The sequence below is a fragment of the Chiloscyllium plagiosum genome, chromosome 15 (genome assembly GCF_004010195.1).
Source record: "Chiloscyllium plagiosum isolate BGI_BamShark_2017 chromosome 15, ASM401019v2, whole genome shotgun sequence".
NCBI classification, from domain to species: Eukaryota; Metazoa; Chordata; class Chondrichthyes; order Orectolobiformes; family Hemiscylliidae; genus Chiloscyllium; species Chiloscyllium plagiosum.
Genome location: NC_057724.1, coordinates 51,954,012 through 51,969,944, shown reverse-complemented (window position 1 = coordinate 51,969,944; position 15,933 = coordinate 51,954,012). Strand labels below are relative to the sequence as shown.

The 15,933-nt window shown below is 38.5% G+C and overlaps 1 long non-coding RNA gene across 1 annotated transcript; it reads left to right on the top strand.

Annotated features, from left to right (window-relative positions):
* The first annotated feature begins 6,103 nt into the window (after positions 1 to 6,103).
* LOC122557317 lies at positions 6,104 to 14,808 on the top strand. The gene is made up of 4 exons (XR_006313802.1): positions 6,104 to 6,362; positions 12,116 to 12,232; positions 12,666 to 12,786; positions 14,473 to 14,808. It is a non-coding gene; the product is annotated as an uncharacterized LOC122557317 (long non-coding RNA).
* The last annotated feature ends 1,125 nt before the right edge of the window (positions 14,809 to 15,933 follow it).

Here is a 15,933-nt window from a genome sequence, read left to right as displayed (position 1 = left end):
TTCACAACTGATACTAAATGCATTAGACTGATCTGGAAGAAGTAGCCTGGGACTTTTAAAGGTAACAAAATAAAATCTGTAAAACAACAGCAAATTAAATATAATGCAGTATAAAACGAAAGGTACTCCATATTAAAGTACTATTTGGCAGGCCTACACAATTGTGCAAACTTAGCCAAAGCACTCAGTGTTATTATGAGTGGCATTTAGCATGTTAAGTCACTTTTCAACTTTATTCAACTAAATGGACAGAACACTGAATTATATTTTAAATTAACAGGGAATAAGTCAGAGGCCTTTCTTCTGAAAATGTATAGTACTGTGGTCCGCCTACACTTTATGCATTTTTACACTGTGTGGGAAGACATCTAAGTATAATCACCTGAATTGCCTCTGTCAATTACACTCCATATATGCAAAGAAATCCAGTTCGAGAAAGTGATGGTAATTCTGGATATAATTCTGTGTTCAGGATCAGGGAAGTTTTTTTTATGTAAGTACAAGGGAGGTTAACCTACACTTTTGACAGTATAAAGTTTAGAATTACTCAAGAACCAGTTGGATAATATGATAGGAAGACTAAACAGATAATTCCTTAATGTTTGTATGTATCTCATGATCTTGCGCAGTGTAATGAGTAACAATTATAAATCTACTGTTTTGCATCAATTTCATCCAATGCACTGCCTAAATAACATATCTTAATGGCTTTAGTGCACACATAAGGCCTGGTTTCCCAAATGCATTTTGAACATAGAGATTAGTAAAGAGGATTTATTATAATCACTATGTATTGAGAACTAAGGAGAAATTTGAGGGGGTGTAAACTTGTACTGATTATTAATGAGATATCAGGAAAAGGAAATCAGCCAACTCTGAGTGAACTGGATTCAGTATAAGAAATGGAAATCAATTAAAATGTTCCACGTGTAAAGTAAGGATGTAACAGCATGATTTACTTCAAAATCTGTCGAATTTTATATAATACCTTCTATCAAGCTTGTAAACACAATGGTTCTTTTTACTGATGATACATGGCAAAGCTCCTCAAAGAAGTGTCTGTCACTACCATTTCCTCTGGGAGCTTATTCCATATATGCACCACCTTTCATGCAAAACAAGTTGCCTATTAGGTCCCTTTTAAATCTTTCCCTTCTCACCTTAATCCTATGCCCTCACATTTTGGACTCACCCACTCAGGGGTTAAGAGCTTATCTATTTACCCTAACCATGTACCCTCATGATTTATGAAACTTCTATAAAGTCACCCCTCAACCTCTGACACTCCAGGGAAAATAGCCTCTCCCTATAACTCAAACTCTCCAACTCTGGCACCATCCTTGTAAATTTTTCTGAACACTTTCAAGTTTCACAACATCCTTCCTACAGCAAGGAGACCAGAATCGCACTCAGTATTTCAAAAGTAGTCGAACTACTTGGGGCAGCATGGTGGCTCAGTGGTTAGCACTGCTGCCTCACAGCACCAGGGTCCCAGGTTCGATTCTAGCCTCGGGCAACTGTCTGTGTGGAGTTTGCACAATCTCCCTGTGTCTGCATGGGTTTCCTCCGGGTGCTCCGGTTTCCTCCCACAGTCCAAAGATGTGCAGGTCAGGTACATTGGCCATGCTAAATGGTTCACAGTGCTAGGTGCATTAGTCAGAGGGAAATGGGACTGGGTGGGTTACTCTTCGGAGGGCCGATGTGGACTGGTTGGGCCGAAGGGCCTGTTTTTGCACTGTAGGGAATCTAATCTAATGTCCTGTACATCCACAACATGACCACCCAACTCCCATAATCAATGATTGAGTATTTTGAATAAGTAACAAAGAGGATTGATGAGGGCAGAGCAGTGCACGTAATCTATATGGACTTCAGTAAGGTGATTCCTCATGGTAGACATGTTAGCAAGGTTGAATCACATGGAATACAGGGAGAACTAGCCATTTGGATACAGAACTGGTTCAAAGGTGGAAGACAGGCCTAATGGTGGAGGGTTGCTTTCCAGACTGGAGGCCTGTGACCAGTGGTGTGCCATAAGGATCAGTATTGGGTTCATTGCTTTTATATAAATGATTTGGATGTGAACATAGGAGATATGGTTAGCAAGTTTACAGACGATACCAAAATTGGAGCTATAGTGGACAGTGAAGAAAGTTACCTCAGAATACAACGGGATCTTGATCAGATGGGCCTATGAGCCAAGAAGTGGCAGATGGAATTTAATTTTGACAAAGGTGAGGTGTTGCATTCTGGAAAGGCAAATCAGGGCAGAACTTATACACTTAGCGGTAAGTTCCTGGGGAATGTTGTTGAACAAAGGGACCTTGGAGTGAAGGTTCATAGTTCCTTGAAAGTGGAGTTATAGATAGATAGGATAATGAAGGAGGCATTTGGTATGCTTACCTTTGTTGGTCAGTGTATTGAATATAGGAGTTGGGAGGTCAATCTATCAATTCAGACACAACCATCTAAAATCTGAATGCTTACGTAAAAGTTGTACAGCACTAAATGACTGAACGACATATCAAAACACAATGAGCATATAAATAAACAACTACACCTTCCTTTGCTGCTCTACCAAAACACAGACAACACATAGCTAAAAATCTAAATTAATGTAAAACTGGAATACGAAGCTTGGGAGAAAGTGGTTTCATGATTGTTGTTTGTTCTCAGGATTCAGCTAATGCAGCATGTTGCTTAAGTTTCAAGTTCGAGAGCTTAATTTCAAGTAAATGAGTTAATAGCTGAGCCAGGAGAACGTGCCAGAGGAAATTAAACTTTACTCAAACCTCTTGATTAGCTGACAGCCTTACAATTACACTGTAGTGAAATAATTCCACTGAGGCTGGTCACCAAGTCACCTTTATTTACATGTCAATAATACTTGACACTGGCCCAGCTTCATTACAGCTAGCTCTGAGTGTGCAGAATCTCTGACAGCCCTGTTTATTTTTTTTCAGGATGTCTGACACTTCTGTTTATTTTTTTCTCTCAAAGTGAGCAGGGTGTCTGACACTTCTGTTTTTTTTATTTTATTTTATTTTATTTTCCCCAGCACCCATGTTGTGTGTGTGCAGGTGTTAATCTGCTAAAGTAGTCACTTTCGTATTTCAATATGCTATTGAAGTGGGGTATAGAGCTTGCATCAAAAGGCGCAACACATTGAACCATGATTATACAAGACCAAAACAAATGGCGACTGAATAAGTCTATTCAATGTTTATGCATTCTTTACCAGCATGAAGGGTGACGAAACTTCCAAAGTCAGTAAAACACTGAACATTATTCAGCTGTCATTGGGGTATAGAGCAGAGTCATTTTGGACCCTTTTCTCATATAAAAATTGAGAAAACAAGGACAAATTTCTATCCCATATGTAGCCCCCCAAAAAATAATTTATTATTGATTAGTTAAAAAGCCTTAAAGAAAACAAAAGATGATATGTTGCTGAAGCAGAATACATCCCACCAATGGGGTAGCCAGCACATTTAGGTAGCTGGGAATCTGGACTTGCCTGCAATATTGCTGGGGAAGGTAGTAAAGAGCTGATAGGTTAGGGAGCACAGCTAAAACAGACTTTCCACACTAACAACAAAATCAATGGGCTAGCCATTGCAAAACATTGGCAGCACCATGAAGGCAACAAGGGAAACACAAGGCTGCCTCCAGTGTGCACAGCCCAGGCCATAACTAGAGCCAACCTTCCACCCATGGATTCCAGTTACACAGCTCACTGCCATGGAAAGGCTGCCAACATCAACAAAAGCCATTCACATCCTAGAAATGATCTCCTACAACCTCTTCTATCAGGCAGAAGATACAGAAGCCTGAATGCATGCACCAGTAGGTTCAGGGACAACTTCTTCCCAGCTGTTATTAGATTATTGAATGGACTCTCAAATAATGTTTGCTAATGTTTGATCGCTCTTGTATGCCCTGTGCAATGTTACCTGTATGCTTCTGTCTAAATCTTTTGTTCTGTATGCCCTTTGTACTGCTCGTAAACAAAACTTTTCACTGTACTTGACTACATGTGACAATAAATCAATCAATCAATCTAAAAGGCCAGCGGTCCGTACTTATTCTCACTGTCATCTCAGGCAGAGTCAAGAGAATGCATGCAATTCCTCCATTCGCAATGGTGGGGCTGCATGGACATATAGTTTGCTGGGCAGCTTCTTTACTATGATATGAAGTCTCTTACTCTGATAGCTCCTCCCTAAGGAGGTTGCTTTCACCAAGGTGGTGTCTACTATTGTGGTAAAGGAATGAGTGAGCGTGCATTGTTAATGGAGAATAGGGAAACCATCCTTAATTTGCTCATAAACTTGACAATAGATTGTGCTGTTATGTTTGAGCATGGCTGCTACCATTGCCATTGTTAGGAAACTAATCTGGCAACAGGACTACATGAGAAACCACCCTCTCCCAGTTTCCAGTCATTTTACCACATCTCCACTCCTGTCATTCACGACCAGTAAAATAAGGAGTTGCAGTCTGCATTCCTCCCTCTATAGTTTTATCATGTTCACTGATCATTAGGTCAGTGCTCCATAGGCAACTGACAACAGAACTAAATATAGTTTAATATACAGACTGACAACGGAATTAAATATCAATCTGGGTTTAAATTGTATTGGAATGCAGTTGTTTCCACAAGTTTTATTTTCTCTCATTCCCACGTATTCCCATCACCATTATAGGTTATCACTCTCTAGTGGCTGGGAGCCCAGATTTCCCTCATAGATACAGCCATCCCGTCTCATTACTTTTACTGCTGTTCTGCTGGCTGTATTAAAGTTTGACTTTTTCACCTCAAAACTACTTGGGTGTCCGTTGTCTGTACCAGTCTGGGTGTAAACACAGCATACTGCAGTGTCAGAATGGCCTTTCTCCTCCTCCTAAAAATAAATTGGTGAGTTCATTTGTCACTTATGCTCGAATTTCAACCTCCAGTTAGTCCACAATATTGTTTTATCATAACATTGGAAACTATGGCAACCATGCATGGGCACCAAAATAATGGTGCTTAGGAATGATTGAAATGGTCAACTAATTTGAGAATTGGCATCAAAATCTAATTTATACTTTGATACTTGATCCCAATGTTTCCCCTTTCCTCTGATAGTTTCACATGGGATAAGAGAACCAAGGACCACACTTTATGTGGCTTCAGAGACCCAGGAGACATTGGAACATTTCCTAGGCTTACTGCATAAAAAATAGTAAACTTATTCAACCAGATCCAAGAGCTGAATTACTTTGTTATTTCACGCAACTCCATTGGCAAAACATCAGCATCACTAGGTTCAATCAGACCATCTGCCTACATTATGGCTTTTACAATGAGGTGCTCACATCATTTCAGGACTGGTTGATTTCACATTGCAGTCTGATGAGAGGGGTATAGTGCCTGTATCAATATTGAATGGATTTCTTTAAAGATAATCTCTTGCAAAAAGGTGGGCTCAATTATTATGGTCAACCACCGGACAAGGATGAAGAGATGCAAACCTCACTCAAAAATATATTGGGTTCTACTTTGAATAAGTCTCAGTCACCCTACCTACCACTTCAATTGAAGCAGATGCATGGCACTGTGTTTAGGTCATGCACCCTGGCATCCATCAGGCCAGTAATCTACCAGCCTTGGACTTGACAGTAAGTAAAATTTGCAGAACTGTCAATGCCCTGAATCTCCATGCTGCTAATTCCTTCTTCTAGGAGCAGCAGACCATTTCACTTTGACGTAACAAGACAAGATTCCATAGTTCTGTTCCTTCATCACACAGCATGAAACACCAAAGACAGACTTTCCCATATTTGAAGATTTTGGATGAAAAGGAATAAATCAGACACATTATGTAAACAAACAGGTTAGGCAGATAAGCATTTCACAGTAAGTATAAATGCCTGGGAGACCATGACCACTAATACATGTCTACATCCTTTAAGAAAACTGCTATCTTGAATGGTGATAATAATGATAAGATCACAGCCACTCCTCTAAATGGATTGGTAACCTGCTGACATCTCATTAAAATCAGCTGCACTCTGGCTCAGTATTGATTGGTCACCTTACGTTGACACCATTCTTCAAGCATCAAGTTGCTTCGGGGACCAGTTGCAGCAGAGTCACTGACAATATGCTTCTAAACGTGTGAATCTTGGCGTCCCAGTCAAGACTTCATTGCTATCTCCTCACCAGACTATTTGTTCATCATCATCTGGCATCTAGCCCATGCAGAGTGAGACAAGCCAATGTGGTTTGTGTTCTGTCAAAGTCAACAATCTAATCGAAGAATTTAGAGAGACAAACATCTTGTTCCTTTTCATCCAAAATCTTCAAGTAAGGGCAGGTCAGTCTTTAGTGTTTCATCTGATACTTCAATAGAGAAATTGAATTCAGAGTAATGAATGTATTGGATGATATTGTCAAAAGCTCATTATTCAGTCTTCCACTTGGTACTGAGGATTTCTCAGACAAGTGTATTTGAACAATTGCTTTGAACAGTACAAACTGTGCTTAAATGCTGAACATGTATGATCTAGCAAGCATTGTTTGATCCTGTATCTTGCACATTAATCTGTCATTTTCCAATAGGAACTATACCATACACATTGTTCTAGCAAACAGCTTTTGTAGAACTGGATGTCAGCAGCATTTTGAGACAGTTGATAATCATACAGGCACCATGATGTTTTCAGTTGAACCACTGTCCTTCAGGATCAAAGGTACAGAGTTCACCCCCACACTTGGTTATATATTTTCATATAGTGTTGCTGACATTATTTGCATTACAAATCTATCCCTTGAACTGGAAGTCTTGCTTCACACTGAACATTTTGTTTATATATGCCTTTACTTCTCAACAAACAAGACTCTTGGTCTTCTCGATGTAACATAACATATTCACTTGCTACATAATCATCAAACTGTAAACCTCATCTGCTGTATTCAAAATCTGTTCTTTTTGGTCCAATCACACCTATCTCTGTACACAAATTCTTAGTTGTATACACACCTTCTGACAGCTGTGGCTCATTCATGATGTCTTCAATCTAACATTCCCAGTTAAAATGATCCTTACAAATACCACTGCAAACCTTCGTCTGACTCAAAAAATATCCATCGACCATCACTCAGCTTATATCCATACTTTTACTGACCCTTTCATCCCATAACTTATAACTTACCTCACAGGTCTGTTACATGGCACGGTATCAAACCTTTTCCAAAGTCTACATTCACCACATCAACAACATTACCATAATAAAGCCCCTCTGTTAACTCTTCAAAAATTCAAAAACATTTCCCCTTTAAAAATCCATAACAACCATTTCTAATCAACACATCTTTTTCCATGTGGCAATTAATTCTATCCCAAATAATGGTTTCCAGAAGCTTCTCCTCCACTGAAGTGGTTTCAATTCCTGGTTTGGAGAATCTGATCACCTTATCTTTGAGCCTTCATATAACTGAGCATGGACTTGTACAGCTTCAATAGCTCCTTCTGGTCTTTACGCAAATGCTTCATCTAGAACTGACCTCCTTACACTGTGGTAACCTATTTCTTTGCAGTTGTAAGCCATCTCTTTTCATTGAAGGGAACTGTTTCACACATCCAACTTCAGCCAAGGTTCTATGAAACTGTGAAATCCAAAATGCTTTTTTCAAAGTTATGAATGTTTCCTGTAAACAAAAGAAAAAGAAACAGTCTCTCATTTTCCAAACTGAAAGTCTGATGCACAACTGTTTGCTTGTAGAAACTCTGCCAATGGAAACAAAATTCCAATGCACAGGAGGAACTCTCCCTCTCTTCGCTTTTTAAAAAGATATTACCATAGCAATAGAAATATGTACAAGTTAATCATTTAACCCTTTCAGACACATAGACCAAAGCCCACGTGCCACTAGCCCAAATCCAAATTGTAAAATATAAGATTTTAAAATATGTATAAATCATACACCTTTCATCACAGTATCATGACTCTATAAGCTTGATCAGATTATATACATTTGAAATATCAGTTCACATACTTTATTATGAATGATTTGGATAGCAAACCTTTTGTTCTGCCTTTTTTTCTGTTATCACCACTTATAGGCTTATTTGCTAAAGTACTCTTAAGTTGATACATTCTGTCTCTTCCATCACCTGTTTATCATTTCCGTTATTGCTATATTGCTCTCTTACGTTGTCTTCTTTATTTAATTTATTAGTTTCCTCATCTACACTATTAAATTCAAATATATCTTTGCTGACTTAATTATTTGGCTTACCAATATATTGGTCATACTGCAGCTCAAGTGAAGACTGAGCCAACATACAAGACCTTGATGGTCTTGCCTCTAAGCACTAACACTCTTGTTTGAATCAGCATGCATTGGAATGAGTATCCCACTTTAGATAGAACATGATGAAAGTTGACACTTCTACACTTTACCCAGAGAATGCTACACATCCAAATAAAAAGTTAAACAGAGCCATTGAGTGTAATAATTCCATTTTTAAAAAAATCCATTTTCTAATCAACCTGTTAGCAATGTTATTACACATCACTGGAGTAGGTGGGACTTGAACCCTGGTCTCCCAGTTCAAAGGTACACTATTACTACACCACAAGAACTCTTTGATTCCATGTTAATATTCAATGACATGAAGAGTTTCATCTACCGCAATTGACATTTATCCTTCAGCCAATTAGATTGAAAACCGATTAACTTGTCATTGATCAATTTACTGTTTCTTGAACTTTGTACATAATTGACAGTGTTTAGACTAAAATAGCGATGAAACATCAAATAAACACTTGATTGGCAACAAATACAAACAGATGAATGAATTTGAATATCCACTTACCAGTTCCTTCCTTTATACTCACCTGTTCTGTGCATTTACTATAGCAGAGTTCAAAATCTCAGAATTGTTTTTTTGCAAATAATGTTACACTTGAAAGTAGAGTAGCCAGCAAAGATGACAATTTCAGAATGCAAACTAAAGAAAAAAGTCAGGATAAAATAAGGAACTGCAAATGTTTGAGATCTGGAAAAAAAGCAGAAATTGCTTGCAAAACTCAGCAGTACTGCTCAAATCTGTGAAGAGATAGCAAAATTAACATGGTGAGGCCGGTGACAGTCTTTCTGAAAAATATAAGGAAGTTGGACTGTTGGTAGCTAAATTGATTTATTAGACTTCAAGATGTAAATTAATACAGAAAATGTGTATACTGTGGTGAAGAGTTCAGAACAAGGTAATAAATTTTGATATAAGTAATACAGAGAGAAACAGAGCTAATGTTTAGAGTACAATGATTCTTCAGACTCATAGTGTTAAATGCATTAGTCAGAGGGAAATGGGTCTGGGTGAGTTACTCTTTGGAGGGTCGGTGTGCACTTGTTGGGCCAAATGACCTGTTTCCACACTGTAGGGAATCTAATCATTCCCTATTTCTCTCTCCACAGAGTCTGTTAGGTCCATTGTGTTTCTTCAACACTTGCTGTTATTTCTGTTTCCAGCATCCATAGTTTGTCTTAACTTTTGGGAAGATTGAAGGTGCTCAGTGAAAAGGCAAACATTCTATATTATGAGGAAGTGAGTTATTCGCTGCTTAATATGTTTTATTCTGTTCTTAAAATGTTGATTGGTTTATTTGAAAACAGGATTCTAGATTAGATCAAAGGGAAAGACAGTCTTCCTGGCAGTGGCAGTTAGATCAGTTAAAAGTGAAGTGCTCTCCTATCAAAATCAACAACAATGAAGCGCATTGAAGCTCAGGGGCTAAATTCTTTCATGATGTGCAGTGGTACAAGAGTGGTGTGCAACACATGATGCTCAGAGACAGTGCTCAAACTGCACAATGCAGAACATAAGCACATTAATAAGGTGATAATGAGTGAGTACTAAACACAAATGATAGAGTAATTAGCAGTGAAATTGGCTGCAATTTCTTGGAATGGACATTTGGAATGTGCATCAGAGGAAATTTCCAAATCCATCAATGATTCTGAGTATTCAGCAAAGGATAAAGTTACTGATTCAGAACTCAAGTAAATGATTGTTAATAGTGACTGTTTAATTTGGCAAGAAATGAACGTCAGAGGGTCATTAGTGTTTGGAATTCTCTTTCCTAACAAACACTGGAGGCTGAGTCTTTGAATATTTTTAAGGATGAGTTAGAAATTTTTGAATAACAAGGGAATAAATGTTTATGGGGTCAGGCAGGAAAATGGAAATAAGACTGCGCTTATTTTTGTATATATATTCTTATTTATAGAACTGGGAACTAAAGTAATGTATGAGTGTTTCTAATTGAAATGCTTCAATCTTACATGATTTAGTTCCCACCTAACATGCAACTCATTTATCAGCTACGATGGATCAGCTATGGTTAAATTGATAGGAGCAAATTACCACAGATGCTGGAATCTGTACTGAAAACAACAAATACTGGTGATTACAGCAGGTCACACAGCAACGATGGAGAGACAGCAAGCTAACATTCAGTGTCTAGATAACTCTTCATCGAGCTGCAAGTTTGTGGGTCGAATGGTCTACTCTGATTCTATTTCTTATATTCTTATAAAATAGACACAATGCTCAATGAAATAACTCCACAGAGACTGGCATACCTTCACCAAATCATCCATTATTTACATGTGGAAAGTGACACTGATCTGGCTCCCTCAGATTCAGCTGTCAGAATAAACAGAACATCTGACACTCAAGTTTATATCTGTCAGCCAGGGCTCCCTTATTGAACCAGATTAACAGCCCCAATCAGGGAACTCATATTCTACGAGGTCCAGCTGTCTGACCTCATTAAACTTGTTATACTCAAAACAGCAGAATGCAGAACCCACCTTGAATTAAATTGAGAATTTCAACATAAAAGTTAAAATGGTCTGAAGTTAAGCTGTTTCCCAATGCTACTAATTTAATTGAATTCCTAAAAAACAGCATCTATGATTGCTTGCTGTTTCATTTTTTGACTGAATCCATTTTCTGTATTCATTTGTACTGTGTAAGCCAACAATCTATGAAAATTAGAAATAACGGTACATCTTATTACAACGTTTTTCAACAGAAGTGCAGAAAAATGTTCCATGCAGGAAAGGTCTTAGCTGTGCTGTGAAGAGGGTAACTGACAGTCCACTGGTACTGTGTAGTTGGGAGTTCAGAAAGAAGTCCAATGAACCATTGATAGGTCCAAGCAGTTAGGGTCCAGAGGGGTCCTGATAGCCAGTAAATGCAGCATAGTGTTAGGGTTAGGTCTTTGAAAAGTGCTGTGAGCCTTGAGGCTTGTAAGAGGCCTGTGAGCCATTTAATAGTCAGTGTAGCTGATAGCTGAGGGTGAAGAGAGCCCACAAGCAATATTTGCTTGGTGCAGTTAAGTAACTTTGGAGCTTGGAGAAACCCAGCAGCAGAATCAACACAGTGAACATATTGCTGCAGGTAAACTGAAATTGTGCTCATAACCAGACATTGAATCCAGAATCCAAGGGAACACAGTTCCAGGAAGGGGGCATGAATTAGAAATATGTAAGCAGTCACTGAGTCAGTCTGTATGAAATAACGTTTAGGGGGAGTACTATAGCTATGTCATCAAAAGTAAAGAATTGAAATTTCTTCTAACGTTTAATTGAGATTTATGACCCACAGTGTCACTAATGCATGGAGAGGAGGCAACAATGGGTTGTGGAACTGCTGAAAATCCATAGGGTCTGTCTTGACTGCTTTTGCAAATTGATATGATCTGCACTTTGTGCAGTGTTTAAGCGAAGTTTATCTGTTATCTATACTTACCTCATATTAATTCTGGATGTATACAAATATGTTCACATGTAATAGATTGTAATATTGCTGTAGCTTTGTACAGTAATGACTATTTTTCCTTGTTCAACATCATAAAATCTTGCATTTTTATTCCCTTGGTAAGTACTTGATCTGAAACTTAGCCTGCTTTAAAACAGTTACACTAGTTAATTTAGCTTTCTTAATCTGGCAGCTACTGAACAGTAGTCATGAAGGTTTCACAGCCATTGTATTTCAGCAATCTCCTTTGTCCATTTATCACTGTTAAAATACTCTTAAATGTTACCTGTCTTCAGTGGTACAAAGGACTGAGTTTTTAGGCCGGGATGAGGATGAACAATAAGACAAATCGTTGCCTTCTTCGCATCGGCTGCAGTTCTCCCAGTTTCCTGATACCATTCCACTTCATAGAGGTAAGATGGAAAGACGGTTCCATTTGTTCACAAGAGTCAGGCAGCCAATTCAAACTTTTGAAAAGCCTATTGCCAGAGGGCGACTAAAATTTTCCAAGGATTCGGTAGGGAAGGAGGTACAGTTCTCTAGATGCCTAGAAAGACAAGAGAACAGTGCAGCTGCCTGCATGTCTGCCTCCCAGAAGCAGATCATGAAGCCAGAGCTTTAAAAAGGCTTTGAGGCCCTTGGCTTCAGATTGTAGGATAGCACCACCAATGCTGCTGGTTCCATTTTATTTCTAGCTTTTAATAAATGTAGAAAGAGCAGTTTACTGTTTATTGCTGACTTGAAAAGGCAAATAATTGTTTTCTAAATACTGAGTGGCTAACATTGGTCCTCCAGTTTTGTTAGTTCATCAGTCATCATTGAAAAGTAGGTTCACTTTCTCGACAGTAATTTATCATTTTTGAAGAGAAAAATCACATCCTGACAATGATGTCCCACAGAGGCAAAGTTCTGACCCCCTTTTGACATTGAGGTACCGAAGAGTCCATGATCAGATGCACAGCTTTAAGTAAGTCATCAGAATTTTCTGAACTCTACAGTTGTTAATTTTGTTGGTTTTCATTTGAATGTATAAGCACAACTTTAACGCTCATAAAAAATTTGGAGCACTTGAACAACCTTTTAAAACCAATTCACCCAATAATTTGGGGATTCTAATGATACACTACTGTCATAAATAGGAACTAATTCAAAAATGTTTCAAATGAAGTTCTATTCATCATTTTACAAAGTCAGAGACAGAAGCGGCAATTTTATGAAATTTTTTCTCACAGCAGTAAACAATGCCAACATCAAAAAGTGAGTTTTGTAACAGATTCAAAACTGCATGTGCCCATCACCCACTATGATGCCTCCCAGGCATTCTAAATTGCCTATGCTTATGTGACCTGCGTGCATAGAACATTTTAAGCACTCTGTGGCAGAAAGCCGGTATGAAGTCAGTCAATTAGAAAGTACTTTTTAAAAGAACACAGTTGTTGAAAACTAGCTGTGCCAGCACACAACATGTTCAAAGTAATTGGTCGTGTGCAGATTTTAAAATACTCTCAGAAAATGTACTACTCTTTGTAATCAGCTGGTGTCTCCAACATGTGGACAAGCTTTGTTTCCTCAGTGGGGTATTTAAGCTCAGTCAGGTGCTAAATTGATTGACAGGTGGGTTAGATTCCCCTGTTAGAGCATGTTTTAATTAGCTGGTCTGATCCTTATGCTGTTCTGCTCTGCTGAAAATTGGCAAGCTGGCACCAAGGGGTTTTGAGAATAAAATGCACTGCAATTATTTTTTGTATGTATGAAAACATTACAAGATTTCAACTAAAATTCATCTCAGTTTCCAGCCTATGTGTTCAACAGTTAGGCACCATAATTAGACGAAAAAGCAATAAAGCATCTGTAGGAAAATTGAGGCAAAATGCTCAGCAGCTCTATTTTTGAATTGGTGGATATTCAGAAAACCTTGGCAACTCCCTGAATGATGTGGTGGGTCATCTGGTGTGCTTCTATTAAATTAGTCAGCATCTTTGGATTATAAAGCAGCCTAACCAGCAATTCTTGAAGAGCCAGAGATCACCTCCAATAAAACAAGCCATTCTTGATTAACCTATTTTTATGTGAAGCTAGAGGTCAAACATTGTTCCCTGCTCCACGGATTACTTAGGGCTCCTGCAAGTCCACTCCAGCCAATTTTCTACCCTTTTCTCTCCTCTTCCCAAACAACAATGCTCAATGGTTGTCAGCAGTTCACCACATTTATGAAGGTGAGGCCTGAAGATGGAGCTCCTTCGGCTGACCTCTTCAGGTCACATTGCAGCCAATCACTAACCAACCTGGCCCACTGCTCTCAGGAAGAGAATATAAAGTAAAGACTGAAACCAAAAATTTATGGTATCACATCACACTGTGTAATGTTAGTGGTGACACTTTAGTGATTGTCTGTGAAATTATGCGGTAGACTACTTTGACATAACTTTATTTGGCCAGATTTACTATCAGAATAATGCTAAAGTTCACCTTACAAATGCATAAAATGTATAGCAGTTTAATGGAAGGGGCACATATGAGATAACTACCGATGTCCAAGTTCCGATCCAAGTTGTACTGCTCCACATTTCCCATTGTGAAAATGACAATTTGTTGTCTTCCTCACTGTTGAATGTGCAGTGAATGTTGAGAAGGTTCTTTATTTGTGTTGTAGATATAAATGGTACTGACCAGCCAAAACTGGGGCTATTCTGAAGTGACACAAACACATTGGCTTGACACCATTTATGGATCCACAAATATTTAATTTGGACTGGTTCAGGCAAGAAACCTTTCAGCTCTACGACACTGAAGAACAATCCACACCTGGGATATCATATGATTTTTCACATGTATGTTATCAGTTTTGCAAATATTTAAACAAGCCTGTGAAACTACAGAGGGGAAGGTAAAAAAGCTGTGAGACATTTTGTGCAGCCATCTTTCTCTTGAGAATGAATATGAATTGTCAACAGCATTTTATTTAAAAAGAATTGTTCATTATACTGAAGTGGGCATCAACAAAATGTTATAAAAAGTTTTTATTTTCCAAATAAAATAACAACTTATGGATAGCTTTAGGTCACTTCAAGACAATTTTCATTGTACACCTATCCCTAACAGAATTGATGGGAGTGTCTTTGGTACATTCAGTGTGCCTCATGGCCAGATTAATACAGAATTATCTTCAGACTTTCTTCTATGGATAGGATAAATAGACAAAGTTGTTTTCCCTGGGGTGGGGGAGTCCAGAACTAGAGGGCATAGGTTTAGGGTGAGAGGGGAAAGATATAAAGGAGACCTAAGGGGCAACTTTTTCACGCAGAGGGTGATACGTGTATGGAATGAGCTGCCAGAGGAAGTGGTGGAGGCTGGTACAATTGCAACATTAAAAAGGCATTTGGATGGGGCTATGAATAGAAAGGGTTTGGAGGGATATGGGCCGGATGCTGGTAGGTGGGACTAGATTAGATTGGGATATCTGGTCGGCATGGATGCGTTGAACCAAAGGGTCTGTTTCTGTGCTGTACTTCTCTATGACTCTATGATTCTAATGTCTTGTTGTCTATACCTTGCATATGGAAAGTTGTAATTAATCTTGCAAGGGCAAGTCTAACAGCATAAGCCACTAAATGTTTAGCTTGAAGAAAATTTGGCTCAAAATGTTGAAAATAATCATATAAAAGTCATGATTAAATAGCAGATAGGAAATGGATTTACACAATACAATATCAACCTTGATAGACTAAGTAAATGGACAAAAGAGTAACAGATGGAGTTCAATGTAAACAAGTGCAAGTTTGATGAGGGCAGAGCAGTAGATATGGTCTATATGGACTTCAGTAAAGCGTTTGACAAGGTTCCACATGGAAGACTGATTAGCAAGGTTAGAGGATCTCATGGAATACAGAGAGAACTAGCCATTTGGATACAGAACTGGCTCAAAGGTAGAAGACAGAGGGTGGTGGTGGAGGGTTGTTTTTCAGACTGGAGGCCTGTGACCAGTGGAGTGCCACAAGGATCGGTGCTGGGCCCTCTACTTTTTGTCATTTACATAAATGATTTGGATGCGAGCATAAGAGGTACAGTTAGTAAGTTTACAGATGACACCAAAATTGGAGGTGTAGTGGACAGC